The sequence below is a fragment of the Melanotaenia boesemani genome, chromosome 15 (genome assembly GCF_017639745.1).
Source record: "Melanotaenia boesemani isolate fMelBoe1 chromosome 15, fMelBoe1.pri, whole genome shotgun sequence".
Classification (NCBI taxonomy): Eukaryota; Metazoa; Chordata; class Actinopteri; order Atheriniformes; family Melanotaeniidae; genus Melanotaenia; species Melanotaenia boesemani.
In genome coordinates, this window is record NC_055696.1 from 9,651 (window position 1) to 25,868 (window position 16,218).

Below are 16,218 nucleotides of genomic sequence, written 5' to 3' on the forward strand. Positions count from 1 at the left end.
TGGTGGTGGGGACGTTTTGACCCGGTAGTGCTTGGTTGGTGGTGGTGGGGACGTTTTGACCCATGGGGATGTTTTGACCCGGTGGTTGTTGGTGGTGGCTGGGACGTTTTGACCCAGTGGTTGTTGGTGGTGGTGGTGGGGACGTTTTGACCCGGTGCTTGGTGGGGACGTTTTGACCCGGTAGTGCTTGGTTGGTGGTGGTGGTGGTGGGGATGTTTTGACCCGGTAGTAGTGGGTGGACGTGTTTGACCCCGGTGGTGGGGGAAAGAGGATGATGGTAGTGCTTGGTGGTGGTGGTGGTGGTGGGGACGTTTTGACCCGGTGCTTGGTTGGTGGTGGTGGTGGTGGGACGTTTTGACCCAGGCGGAGAAGAGAAACCAGGGGCGTTTTGACCCAGTTGCGAGTCAAGAGAGCGCAAGGGTTAACCAATGAGGAGTACAGATACCTGGAACGGGCACCTGCATGCATGATGAGCGACGAGGAGACGGACACTGAAGACAAAGACGTGTGGAAAGCATATCCACCTGAATGGAGGGCAACAAGACTCACGGACATGTTAGAAAGGTGTCAGCACCACCTCGTTGACCTACAAAAGATGTCCTCCTGGATGGTGCACCGGAGAGTGCCCAGTGGCGTAAATAGCCAGAGGCAGCTGCTGAGAGGGATCAGATCCATTTATTTGAAATAAAACTGTGTGCTTTAATTAAGAAAAAAAGAAAAACATTGGTCTGTTTTTCATGTCTGACATGTTTTCATTCAGCTATGCAGTTATGTAGATGCACCTGATTTATTATACTGCTTCATTCTATTCTGTTCCCACTGTTCAGTTAATAATGCTCATATTTTTTATACAGTTTAATCTGACAATGTCATTTTATAAATGCTTGCTGAAATAGTAATGTGTAATTTGGTCAAATGATTTGTACAACATGATGATGGTACACAAACCAAGATTAAAGACTGTCACATTATAACTATTGTGATGTTTGAAACTGACTGGGTGATTTTAACGCCTGCTAAGATCTTAAAAGATAAGAACTAGGTTAGTACTTTTACATGAAAAGTTACATGCCAAACCATATAATTAATGAAGAGAACCATTAAATCAGACATATTGCATAAATGAAAAATCCGCGAATGTCCCACGGGCATCCGTCATGGATGTTCGACGTATTTCCCGTCATCTGTGAACATGATCCGCCAATGATGCGGTCAGTATCCGAGGAGATCTAAAATTGGATCCGCATCTTGTGGATACCTCGCGGATGAAAATCCGGGTTTTTGGATCTTTAGTGGTCCAGATCCAGAGGGATCTAAAAATAGGATCCGTGAGGGATGCAGCGGGATTTCCCCATATCTTGTCCGTATTTGCGACAGTTAAGGACAGATAGCGGTATCGGATCACTCCGTATCTTGGTACTTTTCGTCCAGTGCAACATGATGATGGTACACAAACCAAGATTAAAAACTGTCACATAACTATAATTGTGATGTTTGAAACTGACTGGGTGATTTTAACGTGCCTGCTAAAATCTTAAAAGAACTAGGTTAGTACTTTTACATGAAAGGCTACATGCCAAACTATGTAATTATTGAAGAGAAGCATTAAATCAGACATCGGGTTCTATTGCATGAATGAAAAATTCTGTGAATATCCGGCGGGCATCCGTCACGGATGTTCGATGTATTTCCTTTGATCTGTGAACATGATCCACCAAAGATGCGAACAGTAGCCAGAGAGAGCTAAAGTCGGATCTGTGGGGGATCAAAGAAACACGCATCTTCAGGATACCTCGCAGATGTAAAATCTGGGTTTTTGGATCTTTTAGTGGTCCATATCCGGGGAGATCTAAAAAAAACAAATAGGATCCGTGTGGGATGCAGCAGGGATTTTCCCGTTCCTTGTCTGTATTTGTAACAGTTACAGACAGGTAGGAGCATCGGATTGCTCCTTATCTTTGTGCTTTTCTTCCAGTGATAAAGAATCATTTTTTGGATTTCCTGAGGAGGATGTGCTTGAAGACTGGACCCTTTGAATTCTGCCAGTTCCTGTGCAAGTGTTCACAGATACACCTTCAGTCTGCACTGCTGAAGCAATCAGGCATTCAGACTTTTTAAAAGTTTTTGAGGCTCCAGAATAATCTCATCAGAGCTGTCGAGTCACTGCAAGAATCCGGCACATATTCTCCCCGTGACATCTCACTTGAGCTAGTTTCTTTAGAAACCTGGGGAAAAAAAGATAATTTGTCTTTCATGCTTATGAAAATTTGAATAAATTATGAAAGGAGTCTAAGTCATGTACGGTATTACCAGACATGTAGGTCTAAGATCTCCCACTAAATTTACAGATAAAAAAAACCACACAGTCCTCGCAATGTGTGTGTCTAACAAAAACCAGCACTACGGGGACTGTCGACAATCTTCACTAAGACCATCTAGACTATTATGTTCCGTAATTGTTCCAGTAAAGCAGGAGAAAATTAGTTACCTGGTCATCTTCACTGATGGAAAGTGATGCTTTGGGCTGGTCACCACAAGGAGGGTCTCCGGTGGCTGAAACCTTCATCAAACAAGCACAAAAACTGGTTAACATCTTTACAATACCAGTTTGTTGACAATTTAAAGCACAGTAACATTGAGAAAAATGTTTTGCAGAATTATTGCATGAAAATTTTTTAAGGTGTTCATCCCAGTATTGGGCATACTCATTGCCCCCAATTTGGTGCCTGTACGTTGAGGTTTACCCCAGTGGACGAGAGGGTAGCCTTGCTCTGCCTTCAGCTGGGGGGACGGGTCCTGACTGTTGTGTATATGCACCAAACAAGAATCAAGAATTTCTGCAAGAATGAGCAAAAAACAAACAAACAAACAAAAAAAAAAAAAAAAATCCAAGAACAAACAACCTCTTAGCTTGATTGAAAAAGTCCTAAACTGTGTGGAAGGGTGAGTAAAGCACGACTGACCATGCAGGATGACTTTTCTGCTCTTTGGTTGTTTTAAACCTGTAAAAGACAACACTGTCTTCCCAGAAATCAGCTCATCTTTGAAACACTTGGCCATTCACAGTAGAAATTTCTGCCCAAGCGTTGTATTAAAAATCCAACACTAGTGAATTAAAATTGCATTTGTTGCAAAGATGTAAGTGGATTCAGTCCACCACATCCAATGTACAGCCAACATGTAAAAATCACACCACTAGAGGGCAGGTTTTGATCAGGTTTGCAAATGATCTCACATAATATCAAATTAATTCATTATGCCCAGAAAGCAAATTAATTTCTGTATTGTTTGAAAACATTTTTTTCCTGTTTATCTGGCTTGAGATCATGTTAATAGATTAATTATTGTTACTCAAAAATGTTAAACAGTAGAAGTCTATTCATATTAATATGTTTCTGTCTCTTCTCTGGTTTTCTTTTCCATTTTTTACACTTACTACATTTCATGTAGAAATGCTGCAGAGCCCCATGTTAATCTGAACTAATAAAGGGTAAGTCGTGTATATGTTTCCACACAGACACATGTGAGCAAGGCTTTTATGCTCCAAAAATAAAGTGTGTCACTCGCTTGTCAACAGAGTCACATTCATCATGTAAAACACAGCTCTTAGTTCCTTGTCAGAAACTTTCTGCTGGCATGGTGATAACTGACAAATAGTTCATGCTTTGTAGAAGAGAATAAATAAACTGAGCTGACATTCTCCTATTTGTCAGGCTATCAGTCTATCATCAACTTCAGGTGGCACTGCTTATACATGTTTGCATAAAGCAAAGGCTACAGAGCACATTCAGAGAGGATATTTCATAGTGTGAGCATCAATAAATGCCTTTTATTATTTGTATGGCCATGTAAGGCTTGTGCGAAAGGGTTAATTTCAAAAGACAACATGATGTACAAAACATATGACTCATAGATGCAAATTCTGCAAATATTCTACAAGAGAAGAGAAGCAGCCAAAGAGATGCAAGAATCCTCTGCCAGGCAGTGTTTGACTGGTGGCCTCAGGTCATTTCCCCTCACTGGACGTTGCCTCTGGCTGACAGAACTGACAGGAAGGCTGAGCAGTCTGTCATCAAAGCCTGTGAGGTGGAAAGTGAACTAACACAGGGCTGGGATCGTATATCTGCAAAAAGTGTTTGCAGGAGAGATAAGATTTGTGGTCTAGATTAAAATTTCCTCCTCTTTCTTTTGATTCTTTCTTGGTAACTCCTTAGAATGATTATCTTCACATAATAAATGTTTTTGTCAAAAAGTCTGCTTAACTAGTTTCAACAGAAATCACTCTGTCTTCTAGATTGATCTTCTAATTTTTAAAACATAAAAAGACATGTAAATCTGTCTTCTTGTGTCAAATGTGTGCTTTTTTAACCTTTACTTTTTCTGTAAGATCACACAGATCTACTGTCTTTCCTCTTCTAAAAAGAAGCACATGCCTCTCTGAAGACCTAACTGTGTCAGTGGCTGAAGTTCAAAATCATCTCACTTCTCAGATATGTGACTGTTCCATACAGCATAACACTTGTTTTTGGTTAAAATTACACTTTTCTTTTTGTTATCTACATTTCTGAAACATTTAACAGCAACGCTACTGGCTAACATTGAGAAAGTCTCAAAACTAAGAGTAGCATTTGAGCAGGAAGGAATATGAAGACCTGCAAACATAATTTTTGAGAAATCAACATCTAAATGATCCTTTCCTTGATGTCACATGGCTTTAAAGTTTAAGGAAGTGTTGTGTTTATGACACAAGCCTTACTTAAGTCAAAGCTCAGTCATCTGCAACAGAAGTAACCTCTTGTGTTCAATCTGTTTTGTCTTTGCTACCTTTAGCTTAGAGGCCATCCCCACGACGCCGAACTGCAGTGAAACCGCAAAAGTTTTTCAGCAATCCGCCCTTTCATCCCCACGAAGCCAGGGATGAGCCTCCATGTGTTGTGGTGCTGCTCCAGACAGTCCTGGCTTGTGTACAGCTTTAGCACCACAGTTCTGCTGTACCATCACCAGCAGGAGCAGGCAGATACATCATTATCTGCACACGCGCTACGTCTGGTTCTGGCTCTGGAGTGTTACTCTTTAATCATCGTAGCGCCCCACACAGCCATTCTTGGGAATGTTGAAGGCTTTCTCCTAGTTTTCACACCGTCTTCACACCTGAACGGCTTCAGTGCCGTGTGGACATAGTCTAAATCTGATTTGTTTCCAATTTAACTCTTGAAGGTCTTTCAGGACTTTTTTTTTTTGGGGGGGGCCTGTCATGTAAATTTTTCTTTAATTTTTGGTCACCATTTCGGTTGTGTTGTCCCATATAAGATATTTCTACTGAAGAACATTTTTCATTTTTCTTTAATGTTAACAGAACACCAGGGACAATTTAACATATGCTACTCTGATGCGTATGCTAAACTGACAGAACAGTCTCTTCACTCTGATCTTGCTAATGTCCAACATTTCTGACGGCCCGTGAAGGCAGCGCAGCAATAGCGCAGCTCCTTTGATCCAGCGTCCACCCCGAGGTGTGCTCTCCCTCAGTCCCAACACGAAGGACAGCCTTCCGGCAAGTTTTAAACTGAGAATACGGTCAGGAGCCACAAGGGAGAGACGAATATTAACATACTTCTGTGACGATTGGGAAGAAATGCTTTGAAGGAGATTTTTACTCCTTTAGAAGAGTAACTGGAAGTGGCAGAAATCGCTGCTCGTGCGCCTTGTTGTCTCTGGGGAGCTTCTTTTTGTTTGGGGTTAACCGAACTTACCGTGAATGCGACCAGTGGCGCGCTTTCCTCCAGGCTGGAAGGTAACGGCAGAAACAACACCCTTAAATACTCTGTGTCTGGTGTGCTGTAGTACGCCGTGTTAAGCTGTGATGAGGAGGGAATTAAACAGCGGCGAAGCGCCAGACGGAGACAGCGAAAGCTAAACTCTGCAGCCGAAGATAGTCAACGTCCGCAGCCCCGGACCGGAGGAACCCAGGTAATTTTCATACGGTCATTATATAAACTCCTTAATTGTGAACCGTCTTCTTTTTGTATAACTAGCCAAGATAAGACGTAAAGCTTTGATTTAATCAGCCGGACGGCCCACGTGTGTGTCTCTGTGTGTGGCTAGGGTCGGCTAGTCATGGCTCTCGTGGAGTGGACGAGTGACGCGAAGAGAGTTGTACACGGATTCTCGTTCAGAAAAGTACTGATTTAACTACTTGCCCTGAAATGCGCACCCCTCTTCCAAATAAACTAGTCAAATTTGATGGAATTGATAATTAATCTTTTCCCTCGCGTTCGGCTTTGTTATTTGACCAAAATATGATTAAAAAAAAAGCCCCGTTAAATGTATTAACCAGTATTACAATCTAGTCCAAATACACTTATTAGCCGACCAGGTGATGCCGCATTCACGTGCGGACCCTGAAGACTTTGAGTTATTATGTCTATATTTTAGTTGTTTGCGGTAACTATCAGATGGAGAAAGCGTTAAATCTTTAATTTTTTTAAGATGGTAATCTGGTTTGTGGGGTTCTTTTTTTTTTTTTTTTAAACAAGGACTGGGTCTCCGAGCTCCGAGTTTATGTGCACTGAATTGTATCAGCCACAGAAATCGAATGAAAAGCCTCAGTTTTTCGTGTTGAAAGAAATGAGTTTGCCCATGTTAACTATTTGGCATTCTCCTTAAAACAATGATTGAATGTGAAATGTTAAACCTTAAATTAGATTTCATCCACACAGGAGTGTGTAAAGCTCCCCTCTTCTCTCGTTAGTTGATCCACTGTGTCAATGGTCCTCAGGAGCGACACTCCCTGTATTAGATTACAATTTAATAAGACATGCGTGGAAGACTTTAATCCTTATTTAACCAGGCAAACCAGCTGCAAACAGGGAGGAATATAGGCAAGGCAAAGCATTTTATTTGTATAGCACATTTCATGTACAGGACAATTCAAAGTGCTTTACGTAAAACAAAAACATTACGGATATTTAGAAATAGTAAAAGGCATCAACACATAATCACAATAAAATAATAAATTACATTAAAATGATTAAAAGCAAGATAAGTTAAAAAAAAAAAGTTAATGCAGATTTCATGCATAGGCGCATGAGAAAAGAAATGTTTTTAACCTGGATTTAAAAATGTCTACATTTGGTGAAAGTTTAATCTCCACTGGCAGTTTGTTCCACTTGTTTGTAGCATAACAGCTAAATGCTGCTTCTCCATGTTTAGTCTGGACTCTGGTCTGGACTCTGGTCTGGACTAGTTGACCAGAGTCTTTGGATCTAAGAGCTTTGCTAGGTTTATATTCTCTGAACATATCACAGATGTATTCTGGGCCTAAACCATTCTGGGATTTGTAAACAAGCAGAAGGGTTTTAAAATCTATTCTATGACTGACTGGAAACCAGTGTAAAGATTTTAAAACTGGTGTGATGTGTTCAGATCTCTTAGTCCTGGTTAAAACTCTAGCAGCAGCGTTCTGGATGAGCTGCAGAGGTTTAATGCTCTTTTTAGGAAGTCCTGTTAAAAGACCATTACAGTAATCCAGCCTACTGGAGATAGATGCATGGATGAGTTTTTCTTGGTCTTTCTGGGAGACTAAACTTTTAATCTTGTTGATGTTTCTGAGCTGGTAAAAAGCTTCTTAGTGAAGCTTTGATGTGGCTGCTGAAAGTCAGGTCTGAGTCTATCAACACTCCCAGGTTACGAACTTGGTCGGTGATTTTAAGAGCCCGAGTCTCCAGATGTTTACCAATGCTGACCCTCTTCTCTTTGCTACCAAACAGAATAATCTCAGTTTTATCTTCATTTAATTGTAGGAAATTCTCCCTCATCCGGGTGTTTATTTGCTCCAGACTCTGACACAAAAGGCTGTTTCCGACTGTAGGAACCTTTTGCAGTTCCTATAACCTTTTCAGGAACCAGGCCGTTTTTTCGCGCATTCCGACATATAGGAACTAGGGACCAAACCCCCCAGTTCCTATAACCATTTTAGCTCCTGCTCCGAGGCAGGGTCTGAGCGGGGTTCTATAGGAACCCTCATGACGTAGGTGTTTGGTGACTGGTAGCTACGCCCCTTGCCAGATTTCCGCATTTTGTGTCCCCGCCACATTTAAAAAACACGGTTGTAGCGGGACGAACCGAACAAACAGTAAATTGGACAGCTTGTACCACTGACATGTTTACTCGGGAAACGCCGCAGCAAATGACTCCTGTGTGCGGCAGGAAAAGCCAGTGTGATACGCAGAGCATATACACACATGTATACGTTATTTTTGCTCTGCTGTATTCACTATAAAAAAATAAATGACTTTGTAAAGAGTCTGAAGTATTCTGTTTGTGTCTGTTAGATGTGCTTTGGCCACATCTATAAAATATTAGCTAATAAAAATATTGAGTAGTTATTAACTTATCACAGCTATGAAATATTAAATAATCCATCTTTGGTCGCTACATTTTAAGTCTTATCCTGGGTGTAAATTACATTAGGTTATCAACTTTATAATATTCTCCATATCACAGAACGAAGTTTATCATGTTTAACCAAGATCTGACACAAATTACACACCTGTAAACATTTCACCACCCTTTTTATATTTTTACCTTCATCTACGCTAAATCTGTGTGACTATGTCCTCATAATTCTAAACCATAACTCAGTCACAACCAACCCTTCAGTGACAGATTTCTCCTCCACCTTTCTACTGATGAGTCCATAAAACACACAAAGCTTAATAGCAGATGATGAGATCTTTATTTTGCACATAACAAAAAAGAAAAAAAATGAAATGAAATGATGCATTTTCTATGGAACATTTTCTCTTTAAATGTTTACATCATGTATACATGTATGTTCTGTCTGTGGAACTTCCAGAACATGATGCTTATTATGAAGAGGTGTGTAGTGATTAGCTGGAAGGCAGGAGGTAAAGCATCCAGGCTGTTCTCCATCTCCTTCAGTATCTGCAGCAGGTGGTTGTGTCCATCCTCTCCAGTGCAGCTTCAGGCGGCCACAGATGTATTGAAATGTCTCCCTGGACATACAGAAATTCTCTATCCACTGCTCATCGGTAAAATTGAGAACAACCTTTTCCCACTAGTTATCAGCTTTGCTCCGGACCAGCCGGACGGTGAGGAGGTTCAATGAGCTGCAGCAACGTCTGAAACGCAGAACACGAGTTACAATAAACCCGCCGTCTGACATGTTTACTCATAAGATACGTATACAATCGGCGCATGTTTAATAAGTTAAACTTACACGTCGTCTCCTTTGTCTGCGGCGTATCTCCTGCCGCTGGATTCTTCATCTTCTGACTTTCAGGAGCCTTCCAGCCTCGACGTGAGACGCCTGATTTTATAGTCCATCAGTAACATCTCCATCAAGCGGAGCATGAACACTACGATCTCTTCGTTCTCCATATTAGCTTGCCGTGTTGTTTTGTTTTTAGCGGGTTTTGTTTTGTTGTTATGTGGCGCTAAAGTCACACGCCACTGTCGCAGACGTATGCATCACATCGGTCCCGCTACCGCCCCCAACTCATGTGCGAGTTAGCTTCCGATCGTAACAAAATAACTCTGGCCTTCTAAATAGGACCTGAACCAGTTAAGGACCGCTCCAGAAAGTCCAGCCCAGTTTTTCAGCCTGAAAACAGGATTCTGTGATCTACAGTATCAAACGCAGCACTGAGATATACACAAAAAGAGCATTCTTGTCCAAACTGGTGTTGCACTAACCACCTCAGCAGCATTTCTATGAGGTGTGCCTTGCTGAAGGGTTTCTAATCATCTCCCTTGTGCAACATTTCTCAGTCAGTATGAGTAATTATTTGGAGCAACACACCTCTGAAATCTGTCACACTTTTAGCTTTGGCATGATTGGCTGGAACACTTTACAAGCCATGGTTCATCAGGTGTTTTGCCATCAGGGTCACGGCTCAGAGCATACTGGTGTGCAACTGTGTGTGTGAGGGTGTATTTGGGAAAACTAACAGTACCTTGAATTTGTTCAGCTACATTCCCAGCATGTCGGCGCTTGATGTGTTTTCTGATCCAACCCTCTGCTTTAGTTCACAATTGTTTCATGAAGAAACAACACTGCTTGTCTCTGGTTTAATTTTTGAAAACTGTCTCTCTCTGATGGTCCAGAGCAGCTAGTTTCTTTTTATTTCTGCAGGAGCAACTTGCAAAATGAATGCGAGAAGAATAGCCTGTTCTTTGCCTTGGGAACCAGCAGGTAGAAATTTTGATTCTTTGAAGTACCTGCAGTGAAATCTGATATTACAGTGAAAAAGCATTTGACCAGGAAGGCTATGATAACCACCTTATAACGTTTTTTGAGTGGGTTGCACCTCTGGCTAGACAACAATCACAATGACATTTGTATGCATCTGATGTAGTGGCAAGTAGTGTGTGTTTGAGAGTTCAGAGTAACATTTAGGTGTTCTTTGCCTGAAAAACATTAAAGACCTGTAGATTAGAGGCATTGAGTTCATTACAGTTCATCCCATAAACAGGACTGCATTAATTCATGGAGATGGATGGAATTTAGAGAAAATGTAAAAAGTCTATGCTGCTCTGATGTTGTATCTTGAATGTAGAGCATCATAGTAGAAGCATGCAATGGTAGTATTGCATGTTTTCCTGATATCCTGCAGCCCTCATTCTAACATACAAAAAGCCAAAGTTGTGTACAAGTAAAAGGCAAGTAAATATTACATGTCAGAAAATGAATGTGCATTTTACAAGTCTAAAAATACATGTATAAAAGTATAAAACCATTTGTGCCACATTTTACACGCCCACTTGAGAACCAATCACAGACAGAGCTGACCATCATAGCTCCCTAAAGGTAAGTCGGTTTATGGATGAATGAAACAGGTAAGAACACTTGGCAGAATTGGCTAATAGTAAAGATGTTAGATCTTTGAGTATCCATAAACCAACTTACTTTAAAAAGCTACGCGTCACAGTGGGCTTGATCAGATTGGCAGCGGTACGTTTTCCTGTTAGTAAAAACAGAGAATCTAAGCCTTCCCCTCTCTGTAACTGTCCAAGGATGAAAAACGTGTGATTGGTTCTTGAGGAGACATGTCAAATATGTGGCACATCTTTGTACTTGGAAAACTGACTTGTATTTTCAGACCAGCAGAATTAATCCGTACTTTTGATTTGATTTGTACCTGTCCTTGTTACTGTTTCAGATATGGAGATACAAGTTACAAACCTTATTTTCCTTTCCTAGCTCCATGTTAATGCAGCATTATGCATTTAAATCAAATATAAAAGCAACATGCAGACAGACTGTGCTCGTTCTCCTGTTATTCAACCAGTGTCTGTTTTTTCTTCCTATATACATGAAACTTTGTGCACTCAAAGGTTTCCTTGTTTGCATCTGTCCTCAACAGCCACGCAGAAAGCCAGACGTGACCTCTGACCCCAGCCTTAGATACTGATGCATAATGCAGGGTGGAGCATCCATTGTTATCTCCATTCTGTATGTTAATTATGCTCGATGCATACTCTGCTGTCTTCAGGCCCTCTCCCACATGTACACCAAGCCACAAACTTTGCCATTCAGTGTGAGAAAAAGCATCTCGCTCCAAGCTCGTTGTGCAGTCAGGCCTCTGAAGATGCCGTGACATTCCCAAAAGAGATTTCACTCCCCCGTACACAATCCTGGCATTGACACAGGCACTGATTAGCGAGTTGCCTGGGTATTTCCACAATGGCCCAGTGGAGGATAATGAGACTGGATCTGCAAAGTGGAGCTCTCATTCAGGATTCTGCTGGCACTGAGTTGTGTGAAACTGCTCTGGTGTACTTTAGGCAAGCCCTGCTGCTGAAAGCTGAGGTTGCTGTCTTAGCAAAAGAGTGAAAATTCAACAGTGTGTTCAGACAAGCGTCTGAAAGCACTGGAAGCTGTTAGATCTGGGTGCACCAGAGTTTAGAGATTTGCTCCTCATGTTTTTTGTCAGCAGTTTTAAGGCTCTTTCCCTAAAGTGATTGGAGGAAGGGGTGTACTGCAGAGATATATTATGCCGCGGTTTTCAGGCTTATCCCCTTGTTTTGGTTAACAGGATAGAAACGATTAATTTCATTGATCCTTGAGAGGGAAATTGGATCAGGGACCAGCTAAGAACAGCCACGAGGAAGAAGTTTTCAAGTACCCAGATATCAGACACTGAAGCTGCTGCATAAAATAACGAGGATAAAAGATAGAACAGTAACAGAGTTAAAAGTAGGTCTGGGCGATATGGCAAAAAAATGATGATTTTCCCCATATTGATTGATATTTATCATGATATATAATTCAGTAATGATGCCAGTTTGAAAAGTATCCTGATAATGCCTGTCACATTAAGAATCCAAAGGATTCACTAGTTAAACTTAGAATATCGTTTTTTTATTAACATAAAAGTATTTAGTATAAGGAACAACACCGTAAACATGCAAACAAATGTTTGTATAGGTAGCTACTACAACCCAACACTAAAAAATAAACAGGTCACAGTTAAGGCTCTGAGGCATTTAAATACTCAAATGTAAAATAAAAGTGAATAAAAATAATTTTGTACGGTGGACTGGATTTAAATCTCAAAATGTTGGAGGTAGAAATCATTTAATAAAAGCTTGAGTGCAAAATGTACATGTTCACCAGTCTTTATACTGCTGGTGCACGTCAGATTTTTTTTACATTACTCGTCAAAGAACAGTCAGACTACAGTAAATAGTGCAAAACGTAGATGTGTGCTTTGTTTTAGCTAGTGCACATCATTTAGGGAACCCTTAAAGATTCTTTGACAGAAAAACAAGTCTGTCCACAGCATCTGGCTTCAAGCCAGGCTGGAAGCCGCCAGTGAGCTGGGGGGCGAGTCGTGTATTCGGTCAAATGCAACACCTAAATCACAGCTGGCTAGCTGGCCATATTTAATTATACTCAATACTGGGGAGGGAAATACATGTCAGCCTGCTATAACAAACATGTGCTTTGTAAAATCAGTTAGGATATTTTTAAAGTTTACAATGCTCATTTACTTACCAATGGCTGGATGCAGCCGGTGACCATAACACCGGAGGCGAGTCCGTGCTACAGCCTTGGTAACGTTAGCCGCGTTGTCAGTCCTCAGTCACATTTTGTCATTGTTTCATCGCCCAGCGCTAGGGCTGCAACTAATGACTATTCTGATGGTCGATTAGTCACCTACTATTAAATAAATGCCTTTATTTCATTTTCAGCCTTGAAATCTTGCATGAGGTTGTTAAGTAAGTCCGACGTGCCTCCTCTTTAAATGTTCGAGCATTGCAGACGTACTTCCGTGGTACACAAGGTCCGCTTTACAAATCTCACATGTATTTAATTTATTTTGTAAGTCTAGCGTGAAGTTATCCCAGACTTTTGACGTCCTCTGCTGCCGTTTTGCTCCCTAGTCCGCTGCCATATTTTTTCCCTGGCGGACTTTACGACTCATTTGCAACTCTCAGCAGAGATAAAAAAAAAGAAGACGATGTCTCACTCTGTAGTTTTTTTTCCCTCTTTGCATATGTGTATTGTGCAACTCTCAGCAGAGATAGGATTAGAAGGCGATGTCTCACTCTGTAGTTGTTTTTTTTTTGTTGTTTTGTTTATTGTTTTTTTTTTGCTGACAGTAGTCGACGGCTAAATTCATTGTCGACTATTTTTATTGTCGACAACATCGACTAATCATTGCAGCCCTACCCAGCGCTAGTTAAAATTTAGCTATAATTGACATGGTTTTGGATAAATAAATAAATGATCCATCTCATTACCTCCCCTCCCACTGCTTATCCCTGTTTGGGTCATGGATGCAACAGCTTGTGGATGGAGACTCGTAGAGCTTTCTGACAGACACTGTTTTGGTTCTTCTCTGTTCTGGACCCTCTGAACATGTTGCTTTCTTGTGAACTGGTTCATGTTCACACCAGTTTAACCGAACCGAAGTGGGAATTCTTGTAGAAGCAAAGTGAATCACGTTGATTAATTTTCATCTTGCATGTCGTCATTGACAACCTACCGTCTTTATTTGTGCACTTTGAGGGCATACTCAACTCCAACATGAATGATCTGTTGATGGTGACCTGCTGTTCTTGTCTAACCTCACACAAGCACAGAGGAGAAATCGTTTAAGCAGGTGTGCCCAAATCTAGTCCTCGAGATCTACTATCCTGCAACTTTTAGATGCATCTCTTCTCCAAAACGCCTAAATGGCACATTACCAGGCCTCTGCAGAGCTGAATGACGTGGACAAGAGGATTCAGGTGTATTGGATAAGGACTGCGTCTAAAAGTTGCAGGATGTTTGCTTTTAAGGACCACTGGGTTAGGGTTAGCATTAAAGTGATTTTTAATTTTTTTCTATTTTTCTCCCAAGGTTGGTAGGCGGGGACTTGATGAGCTTCTTCAAGTACCAAGGAGGTGATTTGTCTGTTCTTTTGGCCACTAATAGAAATTATTTATGCACTTTATTTATTAACCTGTAGCAATTCTGAATTCCCACAACCTAACACTTTGATCAAGATGAGCTGGATTATAAAACTTTCTTCTCATAAAACCAGACCTGTCAAATAAATTTGTATTTTACTCAGTCTACCTTCCCAGTATGTAAACACGTTATACTACTGGAAAGCTAAGATTCAAGGGCCAGTTGTTGAAAAGCTTTAATCCGGATAAAAACTATCCGGATTTGGGAATCCCGTTTTTCAGGACGGAGGATCACGTACTCCAGTTTACTTTTATCCCGGTTGTTCAAAGCCACGTTGGATTGGATCTACCTGATCCAGACTCCCGTTTTTCAGGATCCAGATCCGGATTTCCAGCGTTTAAAACAACGTGGGCTTCCGGCTACATGAAGAACAGCAGGTAGAAGAGCCGGTAGGGGGTTAGTTCTATGTATGTAATGACTTCTCAACAAATATAAAACTAATCCGTTAACAACTACATTGTGGATATTTTGGGAATATCTTAAATAAAAAGCACGGCAACCCTCTCTGTGACGATGTTAATGATGCACCGGAGCCCCGTGTGGAGGCCCAACCTCTGGCCTCCTGCCAGAATGAGGGACGGACTGGACGTGTAGGGATGCAACTGTTAGAAATGATTCGAGGCAGGTTCTTCCCTGATTTAGCAGCGATGACTGACAGGAACATGGATTATTATATTTGTTTTGTTGTTGTTGTCAGCTTTGGGTTTATTTCATGGGGACGAGTTAATGTTCTGTTATTCTTGCTGTGCGATGCTGACAGGATTAACAGGAGCCTCTTCTACATTATCTCCTTCATCCCTGGAACGGTTAAACAAGTCAGGTGCAACATAGAAATATTAGCATATGCACGACTAAACTGATTATTATTATTATTATTATTTGTTCGAATCTGAGGTTTTACAACAGTTTCCTCCTGAAAGGGTTAGGGTTAGTAATCCTGCTCTCTGCTGGGATCAGGGTAATCCTGTTTTCAGGTTATCAGGATCCTACTCAGAAGCTCTGAACCCAAACTGAGGGTTTCATCCGGATAACAACCAGGACTGGACTACGGGATGCAAGCCGAGTTCAGAATCCGGATTTCCCTTTTGAACAATCCATTTTCAAGTCGGATTATGTTTGAACAACCGGCCGCAGGACAGGTGAGTGAGGTATACCATTTCAGGCTACAGTCACAACTGTAAATTCAGTAAACACTTATTTTCAGACCAGTTATCAAACAAAAACCCACCGATGGGTTAGAAACAAGAAGCATGCATTTCTTGTAAAAACAGGTTAAAGGGAATAATGTACTGAATCTGTAAAATGTTCCTGGCCCAGCAACATGTTGCAGTTTCAGCTTCATCACTCAATAATAACTTGTAAAATGAGCATGTGCAGCTATGATTTCCAGATACTTTGCCACCTTAATGTAGTTGGAAGACATAAAAACCGTCAGCTCATCTACGCCACACCGCTCTCTGTTTGCGTCTGTCTCAAAACATGCAGCAACTCTTGATTTTACAGTCAGATAAATGTTGGGTTTGAGTTCAACTTTAAAGCCTTAAAGTTTAGCATTTGCTCCTGTGAGGAAATGTGCATTTTGGAGTTATCAAGACTCTTCCTGTCTTTTATTAAAACCACAGAATTTGAAGTCAAATCTGCCGAAGCTGGAAAAACCTGACAATATTACAAGAACCTTCAACAAATCACTGTTTTCAGTCATTGTTCGAGGTGATTGTTGATTAGGGTGTTTGTTG

General features: G+C 41.1%; 1 protein-coding gene across 5 annotated transcripts in view; it reads left to right on the top strand.

Annotated features, from left to right (window-relative positions):
* Positions 1-5,465: 5,465 nt before the first annotated feature.
* Positions 5,466-16,218, top strand: part of arhgap32b (Rho GTPase activating protein 32b) — a 141,052-nt gene continuing 130,299 nt past the window's right edge. For all 5 annotated transcript variants that reach the window (XM_042007847.1, XM_042007851.1, XM_042007849.1 and 2 more), the window contains exon 1: positions 5,466-5,970. The gene's annotated coding sequence lies outside the window, so the exon portion shown is untranslated. The remainder of the gene's footprint in view (positions 5,971-16,218) is intronic.